Source organism: Papaver somniferum, chromosome 9 (assembly GCF_003573695.1).
Source record: "Papaver somniferum cultivar HN1 chromosome 9, ASM357369v1, whole genome shotgun sequence".
In the NCBI taxonomy this organism is placed as follows: domain Eukaryota; kingdom Viridiplantae; phylum Streptophyta; class Magnoliopsida; order Ranunculales; family Papaveraceae; genus Papaver; species Papaver somniferum.
In genome coordinates, this window is record NC_039366.1 from 192132386 (window position 1) to 192144620 (window position 12235).

Below are 12235 nucleotides of genomic sequence, written 5' to 3' on the forward strand. Positions count from 1 at the left end.
GACAAGGTAATTAAACTGGTCCTCACCTATGAATTTCATGGACTCAGTATTTCGCCGCTTCAACCGAGAGGAAAATTGTTCATCCCTAGCACTGAGTTGTAGGAAAACTTCATTGATCTGAGATCTCCCGACAAGCCGGGATTCTTCATCATGCCTCCACCTTTCCTCCATGTCTACTGAAGCCAATAGAGTCCGAACACACATCCGCACTCTGCATAAATGGGAGAGAGACATGCTTTGTATAATCTCGTCTGCTTCACGGAACAAAGAATCAATTCTATCTAATACCTCCTCATGAGAAGAAAACTGGGTTTCGTCGGGTTCAGAATTTCTCTCTGAAAATGTACGATCATCACTGGAAGATCCCATTATGTGCTAAAAAAAATTACCACTTTTGTACCGGAAATCTACATGACGAGAAAGATAAAATGGAACTAGGGGAAGAAACATGATACAAAACCTGTAGGGAAGATGGATGCGATTTTTATGGTGATCTGTAAGAGCGAGGGATTCAAGACCACCTCTTATATTCAGCAGAAAATCTTTTGCCATCCATGAATCAAGGCTTCACACGCGTGATACCAGCTGGATTAGATATTTGTTTATACCGAACAATTAGGGTTAGGTATCCGAGTCATTCTGCGACTTAGCATGCGCCATTCCCCATCCCAAGCGCGCGTCCCAAGTCGACGCCATCATCTACGTGCCCAAGCCAAGCCGCGTCCAAACCACATCCAAGCCGTGCCATGTCCAAGATAGCCACGCCATCCGCTACTTCAAGCTAGCGGTACCAACGATCCATGGCCAAGATGAATCTATGCAATATCCGCCAGTACAAGGATCACGGATTTATCATGCCTTCCACTAAAGGTCAGTTAAATTTCCTTGGCGACCTCTTCACATGTTGCTCTCTCGATTTTTCTCTCGCCTGTCACCATCTCATGCTTACCTCACAACAATTCCACTGTTACGTGCTAAGCAGGGGACTTAATGTTGAAGGTGGTTTTTAGCTTAGGTTTAAAATCATAAAACCTTGCATCAGATGTGACGTCACTCTGCAAGGAAGCGGTGATGCGAGTACTAACCTCTCCGTCGACATATTTATTGAGCCGCACAATACACTTCTATCCATAAAACTCTATAAACTTCGTCACCTCGCCAATACGAGACTCACTGAGTACTTTTCTGTGCTATGTTCCCCAGCAGAACCCTTAATCGGTATGGCATGATGGATTTTTGTTCACTTGCAGCGGAGTAGCATGAACCTCCAAGTACCAAAGTTAAGGCCATCGCACGAAATGATCGGACAGAAAGTGCACTGCATTCTATAGATAAAGATTTCTGTATGGCAGCATACAAAACCCAGTTAATTATTGTGATAACTCGCAAATAACTCATAAACCCAACTACTTTGCAAATTAGGGTTTTGCGCCCCACGCAATATACTGGACCCCGTTGGTCGAAACCATGCTTAAACAAGCTAGGAAGCCAAATCCGCTACAGCCCGCTAAAAGTGCAGCCGCGCCTTAGCATGCCGGCCCTCTTTCCGTCGACCAATCAGGTTGCTCCAAAACTTGTCACGGCCTCAAAAAGGTCGCCATACTAAGTTGGCTTCCCAAAACACGCCATCTCCCCAAAAACGCGCAGCTTCCCAAAAATGCGCTAGCTTCACAAAAACGCCAGCATGCCGCGCATGCCAGGCACCCATGACAGGCGCGCATCCCAGACGCGCTTCCAGACACGCATGCCAGGCACACATGCCGCACGCGGATTCCAAAAGGCATGCGCAAGCCATGCCAGTCACGCTACCACGCCTCTGACCACCAACGAAAGTTATCCACGATCAACGGATGCCCTTCCTCCTAAGATGAAAATCTCAGTCGTACAAGTTTTTCACCAAACTTGTGGAAACTTTTGGCCGCAATGCCAAATTCCATGGTTTATGCCAAAACCCCCAACTTGGTCGCGCCTAAAAAATGCACGAGCATGTTGGCCATGTCGTCATGCCACAACTACTAGCACGTCGCTATGCCACGGCTACTGGCATGCCACCATGCCACAGCTACGAGCACGTCGCTATGCAACGGATACTGGCATGCCACCATGCCACAACTGCTAGCATGTCGCTATGCCACCATGCCACAGCTACTAGCACAGCGCTATGCCACGGTTACTGGAATGCCACGGTTACTGGAATGCCACCATACTACAGCTACTATCACGGCACTATGCCACAATTATTGGCACGCCACCATGTCATGGCTACTAGCACGTCGACATGCCACGGCTACTAGCACGTCGACATGCCACGGCTACTAGCACGTCGACATGCCATGGACACTGGCATGCCACCATGCCACACGTAGCAACCTGCTACACATTTTCCACGAAAACATTCGAGACATCAAAACATGTCACTAACTGAGGGATACTCATCAGGGTATTGGTCTGGCGGTTTACAGCGTGCGGCGTGCAATATGCCTGTTACAAGAAAGTGGCATTAGAGTGAGGCGGTTAGTAAATACAAGAATTAATGGTGAAACGTTTTCTTCATTATGGAAACATCAATTCCAGGCGTTACCCGTTACCGCTTTCTTCCATTACTCAACCGTTTCCACTTCTTACGAGGACAGGGTACGTTTCGTTGCGACTTTATAAAAGAGGTCTCACTTAGTTCTACCAAAGAACAAGTCTTTTGTCAGGAGAACAATACACATCCTGAAATCACCTGGTAGCTTTCCATTCAACTCGCCAGTTTAACTTTCGGATACAAGTCGCAAAACACCCGCACTTCCAGAATCAACTATTCTGGCCTTAACACTTTCTTCGCTTCCCTCCCTAAGACCAACCCTTCTCCTTCACTTTGTGAACGAAGCAAGCCTGGAACGATCATTTCTTGGTTTAGGCCAGGATTGTACAGATTGATCTCTCGAATCAAAAGTACTCCCGTGCAGTACATTGTTTTGGGTTTAGATTTGTTTCTCACCCGCATTCACACGAAATTACCGAAGTCAGCAGAAACGATTTTCACCTACAAACAGGGACATATGCCGAGAATTCACATACATTCAAGATATGGATAATATCTTGGATATCTATTAGTTTTAGTATTTTAATTATTAGGATAATTACTTTCTTGTTTAGGTTTATCTTGTTTCTATCAATAATATATTCTTTAGGCTATTTTAAGAACATTCTGGATTTCTAGGTCTAATGTTTGGAGGTTATAAATAGTCATCTTGTTTATCATTGTAATTAGCTTGGATTAGTTTGTTTAATGAAAATACCATTTGGTTAAAAACCTGTTTGATTCTCTTTGAGTGGATTTTTCGTGTGTCATTGATCGTTATTAGTCGCTTTGCTCCTGGATTTGAGTTGTTTATCTCTTTTGGGTCCTATTTACCGGAATGGATTCTCCGCGTGTCGGTTTGTTTTAAATCGTTTCCGCAGTGCCATATCAGGTGGTATCAGAGCAGGCTTTTCATGTGATGTTCATCTATGGGTTTTACCTAGAAGAATCAATTGAGGAGTCCTATGCAATCTAGGTATTTTATCAAAAAAAAATGTCAAAAAGAAAAAGTAGAAAGAGAAACATAGGCAGGCAGTTAAGTTTTGGGTTCTTTTTCATAATCAAATCTGATTGTTCGTATCATCACCTTGCCTTACTTTGTTTTGATTGCAACATGGAGAATTGTTCTCAAAGCCAGCTTTTTCGAAGTCTGTACATCATCGGAAATAAATTTTGGGATTTTATTGTTGATGGTGGTTGTGAACAAAATCTGGTTTCTATTAAAACGGTGGAAGCCTTAGGTTATGAGATGGACTGGTACCCGCATCCGGATCAGATTAAATGGGCTAACAAAAACGAAGGGGTGATTACTTGTATCGGTGTGTGAAAGATTCCAGTATCAATTGGTAAGTGTTACTTCGACACAATCTTTTATGAAGTGGTTAACATGAATGAATGTGATACCGTGTTGGGTATGCCTTGGTTATTGGATGTTCGAGAAATTCATAGTTATCGTGACAACGTCTATGAGTTTATGTGGGGAAATACCAAGGTCAAGCTAATGCAGGGTAAACGACCAACAGAAAAATGGAAAGAAATGGTTTTAAAAGTGCAATGCATACAACAGGCGTTAAGCTTCATGAAAATCTTGGTGATGTTGAAAACAATGAAGTCCTGGTAGTTAATCAAGTGACTGGAGACAATGAGATGCTTAATCAAAGTCCGTCCCAAATGGATGCAGTTGCGGTGAAAATTCCCAAACGCTCTTATAAAGATCCTTCGGATATATTCTGTATACCATCTACCGTTGGTTGCCGGCATGACCGTCCTTGGAAAAGTTCATGGGAGTTCTTATGTTGTAAGGGTGGGGACAAACACCTAAAAATTATGGGATGTTACATGCATATAAGGAAGACCATGGAGCTGAATTTCTATTCGGAATGGTCAGTGATTCCGATGCATAACTTAAGGTCAAGTTGTATCAATAGTGGCAGTTTCAAATTTCTCTCTTCGACTTGTGATTTTATATGTAAACTCGAGGCGAGTTTTGTCGCAGTAGGGGATCCTGATATGGGACATATGCCGAGAATTCACATACATTCCAAGATCTGGCTAATATCTTGGATATATATTAGTTTTAGTATTTTAATTATTAGGATAATTACTTTCTTGTTTAGGTTTATCTTGTTTGATGAAAATTATATATTCTCTAGGCTATTTTAGGAACATTCTAGATTTCTAGGTTTAATGTTTGGAGGCTATAAATAATCATCTTGTTTATCATTTTAATTAGCTTGGATTATCTTCTTCTTCTTCATTTCAAACTCGTCTTTATCATCAATTCATCGTCGATTCATAAAATTTTCATGGGACCGATTCGCGAGTATTTCTCAACAAACCCATTCATTTTAATTTGTTTTTCATCGATTCAATTGAATAGAAATCATCAAAATAGGCTTGAAATGGTCGTTACAGTGTTGAGTTCGGTTAGAACGTGTTTTCTATTTTCCCTAGGTTCCTAACCGAACTCACTGAACTGAAGAACACGAAGAACAGTTCGGTTCTATGTGATTCATAACTTAGTCACCGAACTGTAGAGTTCGGTTGTTTCACAAAGAAATTGTAATATTTCCATGTAACCGAACTGTAGGGTTAAAAAAAATAGAAAGAAATTTTGAGGATGTAACCGAACCTTACCACTTTTCCCATTAGTTTTATTAGTCTTATAACCGAACTCTGAACTATGAGTTCGGTTTGTTGGCAAACATCTTGAAACTTTCATGTAACCGAACTGTAGGGTTTAAAAAATAGAAAGCAATTTTTTGGGAACTATGTTTATAGAGTTTACAGTGCATAGTTCGGTTTAGTCGATATTAATACCTTTGTTACCGAACTTTATGTTCGGTTATGTCGCAGAATATATGTATATTCGCTTCTAACCGAACTCTTGAGTTATTGTAAACAAGGTTGTTCAGGTGAAGAGAAATGGATACATCAGATTATGCGGTTGGGGCCAAAACATCCGAACAATCCTTGTTTACAGTTATTTCAACAGTTCGGTTACCCAGTGAAATTACCGCAACAACCGAACTAGACATTGGAACTTCAGAATTTTTTTTGCTTGTTAGGTTCAATTGGCTATGCTTTAAGTTCAAGTTTAAGAAACAACCGAACTTACTAAACTTGCTTCTGCGATCCAACCGAACCTTATACACTTATATCAAATTAATTTGTACGTAAAGTTCGGTTAGTTGTGAACCAACCGAACATAACGCTGCATGCCAGAACTTCTATTGATATGGAATTCGGTAACCTGCGTGTTTGAATCAAATAACCGAACTACATCTTCAAACTAGTTCGGTTACTTGTTCATCTCACAAGGAAACCGAACAACACCTTCAGATGAGTTCGGTTACTTGATCATCCTCACAAGGAAACCGAACTACACCTTCAGATGAGTTCGGTTACTTGTCTTCATATAAACTAACCGAACTGTTCAAAATCACCATCTAAGAAATAAGCCAAATCCGGAACATTTTGAAGATTAACAAATATACTATGAGAGGATGGAGATGAAGAACCAGATTCATCACTTGAATACTCAAATGGGATGAATCGGAATTTTTTTTTATTTTCCATTTTTTCCTCCTTCATCTTCTCTAACTCTAATCTCACAAAAATTCTACTCATAATAATTTACTCAACTAATAATAAACCCATCTTTTTATTTAAACTCACTGATTATTTTTAACTAAATCATTTTACTAATCATAACCTAAATTAATTAGGAGAGTAGATTAGGTATTAAATAAATAACTAGATATGAGATGACATATAATTACTTCCAATGTCTTTACCCAAAATAGAACCATGGTCCCCAAAAAACGGTTCTATAAAGCAAACCCGGTTGATTACATAGGATATAAACCCAAATCAGCTAAGAGCCCATGATTCTACTTTTCATCAAAAAAAATCTTTTACAAGGACCAGATAAAATAGAACATAATAATTCCACTTAAAACAATTTACAAGCAAATTAGATTTTCGAATTTCAAAAATCGCCCCTGAGAGGGCACCAACAACATCCACTCATCCACTTGGTATCAACACTACAACGAAACCAAGTACATTTATAGCCTCCTCTATTCTCCCCCAACAGGAAAATCTTGAATTTGCAATCTTATAAACAGCAAACAGAAAAACAAAAAAAAGGAGTAGACAGACCATATGACCATTCTTATCCACGCTTCATTAAAAACGACAGGCAATCAAGCAACATTACACAAAAGTGAGCATGCAATGCAAAATACCAAATAGAAAGTTCAGGTTAGTGAACAACTGCATAAGTAACAGTCAAATACATTTGAGTGAAGCCACCAGCAAAGACAAGACTAGATGATGTGAAGTTCTAGAATAATCTACTGACACAGTGTTTTCCGTTCTCTTCTAGACACCAGCTTGTATCTTTCAATTGTTGGTGCGCTCCATCTATCAGTTCTGCAGTTACAATGTCAGAGTTTGTAAGCATTCAAACTCTCTTCTAGACACCAGCTTGTATCTTTATATATCTTTCAATTGTTGGTGCGCTCCATCTATCAGTTCTGCAGTTACAATGTCGGAGTTAGTAAGCATTCAAACGCCACTTAGAACACATAAACATACACGTGTAGTTCTAATCAGAGCTATCTCGCTTGCACACCAGAATAAGACTATTGATATCAATTACGTATTCGAAATGAATAACAAAAGACAAGCCAAACCATGTTCAAAACAACCAGAATATTACAAATATCCTTGCAGATATTATTTCAAGGGCAGTGTTAGTCAGTGAACCGAATTTAGATGATGGATTGCACAGCGTAATATTTCAGACACCGAGCGTTTCTGTTTACGCTGGCATATGGAATATAAAGAATGTCATATTCAAATTTTCACACGTGTGCATCACTAGCAAAGGTGGAAGAGGTTGAGATATTACGTACACTTATATAAAAAGCATCATCCAGGGATTCAATAAGAAACCGCATGCTCACAAATAGTTGTACTTACTCAGCTTGGTTAAATAGGAACATCATATTAGACGCTTGGAGAATCATGTAGAAATCATAAGAGAACGTATCATAAGTTTCTTTTACATCCATATATATATGAGGCTAGAAGAGAGTCTTAGTCATGCATGCCATATATCATAACTTTTCCATCATAAGTTGGAGACCCGTCATTTGGCTACATAAGACAACTCATGGAACGATTAACTTAAATTATCAATCATATCATCCTAACTATTAATAATCCAGCTCGACTTAAATCAATCAGAGATCACAACTTGATGCAAAACGACGAAAGGACAACATTAATATTCAAACGTAAAACAAAATGAAAATGACCAGACAATTACTTATGACCTAAACCAGCGGTGGAAGTGAATGACTTACCATTTTAATGGGTGCCTGCCGAGCTATTTTCTCTTTTTTCATGGGTGGTAACAATGCCTGCAAGAAGAAGTACATAAACAACGTGTTCGTATCCTACTATCTCGTAAACTAGTAAAGAAAGTCAAAATCATTATCATCAATTCCAGTAATTCCAGCTCGGTTCACAAGTAAATCTAGGAACCAAAGTAACTTTTTCTTATAGCATCTGAATAACATCAAAAAGCACATTTTTACGTCATGTTAATAATCCTAAGCAGCTTCCCCAAGTTGGCAAGAGTATTAAGAATTTGTTAGCTGGTCTGAAGCAATGCTTCTGACCAATGAAGACATAAAACTACTTCTGCCCTACGGCTTTGGAACACTTAATGTTTATGCAATTCTTCCCGTTTGATAAGCAAGATATAATCGAAACTTACATATATACCTTCTTTGACATCAGTAGGCTTAATAAGTTTGTTCACTGATGTTATCAACAAGGTATATAATGGAACTTAAGACTAGAAAGTAGAAGGCTGAGGCAACATAAAATTTATGTCGTCAAACAAAGAGACAAGGTCAAGCATTTTTTTAGGTTTTGCTAAGTAAAGAAATATCTAAAGCTCAAAAACCCAAGACAGCTTTAACAATCTGTGCTACAATAAAGAGAATGTTATTAACAGTAGGAGCTGGCCTGGCGTTAAGAATACGTCACAACCAAAGGAAAGCTTTACTTAAAAATAATTGTTGCCTCCTCACTGAAAGAATATCATGCCATCACCATCTGGAGTTCTATTTTGCGAACGGAAAGATGATAAAAAAAATGTCTATGAAAAATCAGGATCATAGACAATCAAGAAACAAAGTTTGATGACTACCTCAAACTCATCGGTGTTGCACATGCCCGAAAACATCATAGATTCTTAGTTAAGGGAGTCATTGCAATTAATGACAAATGCCACATTGATACACTTTAAATGTGGCCTATAATCAACGACTATTAGAGCTGACCCATACACGAATCCCCTCATGGTGATTAACACCACAGGTATGGATACCCTAATGGTGATTAACACCACAGGTACGGATATCATAAGAACACAATTAATGTGATGCATAACATGTATTGATTGTGAGATTACTTGAGTACTCAGGTATGGAGTAGACAACATCCAGACGCTGATTCAAGTTTTGTGCTCTACTGTTGCCACTAATGAAAAATTACACAGAGAATAAATAATTCATCTGCTGGGGATATAGGATACGGTGAAGGACTAGTAACATCTCAAAATAATAAAAAAGAAGTTCCCCAAAGAAGGCTTCTAGTTTTGAAGAAATTTGCAATGACATGTGACTGCCCTTCACGAGGACAGGTAAGCCTGACTCCTGACATATGCTATCCATTCAAATGCTTGTATGCCACAGTACAATGAAAATTGTAGGAAAAACTAACAAAGGTGAGCAAAACAAGTAGCAGGAATAGAAACAGTCTCACTGTTTGTTACCATTGTCATTTGTATCGTGTTTTATTTACATCTTTAAGTATAATTTCCGAAGTATTGTATATCAAAGATGGGTTACACTATATTTCCTAATTGATTTCTTTGACATTTTTATTAGATGTTCCTTAGGATGATACGAGTGATGTTTTGTGATATTGATTTCCTAAATGATAAGAGTACAATTAAACCTTCTTGTTTCTCTGAGCCATGACTAGTGATACAATCAATTAGAGAGATCAACAATCGCTAGAAGACAACTTACCCATGGGAGCTCCTGATCCCAATATATACAGTTCATCCTTCTGCCAAGAATTCCGACATAACATCCTTAATTGTTAGGGTGATTTCATTGTGTTATCACCTAAGGTTTTTCTTTATATGCCTATTTATGCTCAGTAAAAATTAGCATATTGAATGCAAACCAAAATTCCAAGTGCTTAAGAAAGAATAAACCAAGAATGCAGTATACCCAAAACAGGAAACTCGGAAAGATTAAACTAACAAGAGGAAAAGCTACCGATAAAAACGGACCAAAGAGTTCAATACTCCAAGGTTAGAATATTATCCTCAATCATATCGGAAAAACAAATTAGACTGGGTATCATATCCATCATGTTAATTAGTCACATACACCCAGATAGTTCAAGAAAATTAAGAAAAATGTCACTAATCAAAGATAGTATCTTTAAAACATAGCTTAAAGGAGGAGACATGGAATATGTTGAATTACAAGTGTGACAAGTAACATCTCAATAAAGGGTTCGACATTGAAGGCCTCAACTTCTAAAGAAATCGGTAGTGACGTGTAACTGTCTTTCACGAGGGCAGCAAACTTGAACTCTTAATAGTGTGAACTAACAAAGGAGAGCAAAATAACTAGAAGAAAACAAACACAGTCGAACTAAGCTTGTCACCTTTCTCATGTGTATTGTATACACTAACATATGAAGTAGAAACATCTAATGGTGATACATGTATTGCACATCAAGGCTAAGGGTGATGAGGATTGGTTACCTTTCTTATCTACCGTTTTTTATCAATTTTTGCTGGTAAAAAGAAGTATATCGAATGAAAACCAAAATTATAAATGGTTAAGAAAACATAGACCAAGAATACAATTCGGGAAGCCAAATTACTCGGAAGATTAAAGAAAGGAGAGGAAGCCCTATCAATAAAAACAATCGAAGGAAAGACGTATAACCAAGGAGCATTGTAGAGTTTTAATTTTCAGTTCACAAAAATATCAACAATGATATTACAAAACAAAAAACTTGGTTTTACTATCTGTCATATTACACGATGGATTATGAATCAAACTTCAAATAAAACATAATGACCACAAACACTAATCAAAGATAGTCTATCTGGGACATGCAATATTATGAAACACTTCCTAATTGGCTATTCTTTGAGATTCAAGCATTGTATATCTTTTGACAAATAAGAATACCTGATCGTTGTTCCTATTCATGTTTGTCAGTGGTGCAAAGCTTTCATTCACCAAATCATCAAGCAACTAAAACTGTTTATGAAACACTATAACTGGCTACTCTTATTTAAGATTCGAGCATTGTTATATCTTTTAACAAATAAAAAACCTATTCATGTTTGTATGTGGTGCAAAGCTTTCATTCACCAAATCATCAAGCAACTAAAACTATTTATTGAACACTATAACTGGCTACTCTTATTTGAGATTCGAGCATTGTCATATCTTTCAACAAATAACATACTTAATCGCTGTTCCTATTGATCATGTTTATATGTGGTATGAAGCTTTCTTTCACCAAATTATCAGACAACTAATACTATTTACTAGCGAACTAATTCATCATCAATTAACAAAAGAGTGGAATATCTAGTTTCCCGGAGCATCTTAAATTTAACCTACATATTCATGTATCGGGAAACCAGCCATACCCAATCAAACATCAACATAAACTGAACTGAGACATAATTGCATGTCAGTGCAAAACCAAAATTAGTAGTTTGAGCTAGTACACAATTTTTTCTAACATTTCTCACCTTTGGAGCTGAACTTGCAGCCATTCCAATAACCTAGATATTGTGATTGACCAACGCAGTTGTCCATTTCATTTCTTCTGCAACATCCAATAAAAGAATATGTTAGAATACATTATGAACCTCTCAAATGAATGAAGATAGAGATATGAAAATGAAGTAAAACAGCATTAATGAGCACTTGATGATAAGGAAGATGAAATATTAAGGTCTTGTGTGAAAAGTTGGTTGAAGGAAATAAAATCTACTACTAGTTCAATAGAGATTCCTAAAGATAAGGATTGAAGCAAAAGATATATAGCTACACAACATGCATTAAAAAGAGAAATGGCTTGGTCAAATGTATCTGTAGTAAAAAGCTGAAAGAGAGATATAGAGCCAGAGAGAGGTCATTACATCTGCTTAAAGGAGGAGACATATTTTATGGAAGTTCTCCTCCGCAGCTACAGCAAGGTTTGTAAAAAAAAAAGCTCAGCAACAGATGCATCAACAAATAGAGAGTAACAGATTGAAATTTGCAGAAGAGAAGAACAGCAACGCACTTGCAAAAATACACATTAAATTCAAACTTGTTAGATCTCAGTCTACAAAAGAGAATATGATCAACATGAATGACTGACTACATCAAATAACAAATACAGAAACAAGAATCACAGATAATAAGAAATTGAAGTTATAAATCTGTAAATGAATGAATAATCTTGAGTTGCAGAAACATAAAATAGTGTTCTAACTAGATGATTTTTTATTTTTGCTCAAACAGTTCACTGTTGATGATTAAATATATAAAA

General features: G+C 37.6%; 1 long non-coding RNA gene across 1 annotated transcript; it reads right to left on the reverse strand.

Annotated features, from left to right (window-relative positions):
* Positions 1-6731: 6731 nt before the first annotated feature.
* LOC113308788 lies at positions 6732-12001 on the reverse strand. Its single transcript, XR_003340070.1, has 4 exons — positions 11841-12001; positions 11448-11524; positions 7945-8001; positions 6732-7110 (listed from the first exon to the last, which is right to left on the reverse strand). It is a non-coding gene; the product is annotated as an uncharacterized LOC113308788 (long non-coding RNA).
* Between the last annotated feature and the right edge of the window lie 234 nt (positions 12002-12235).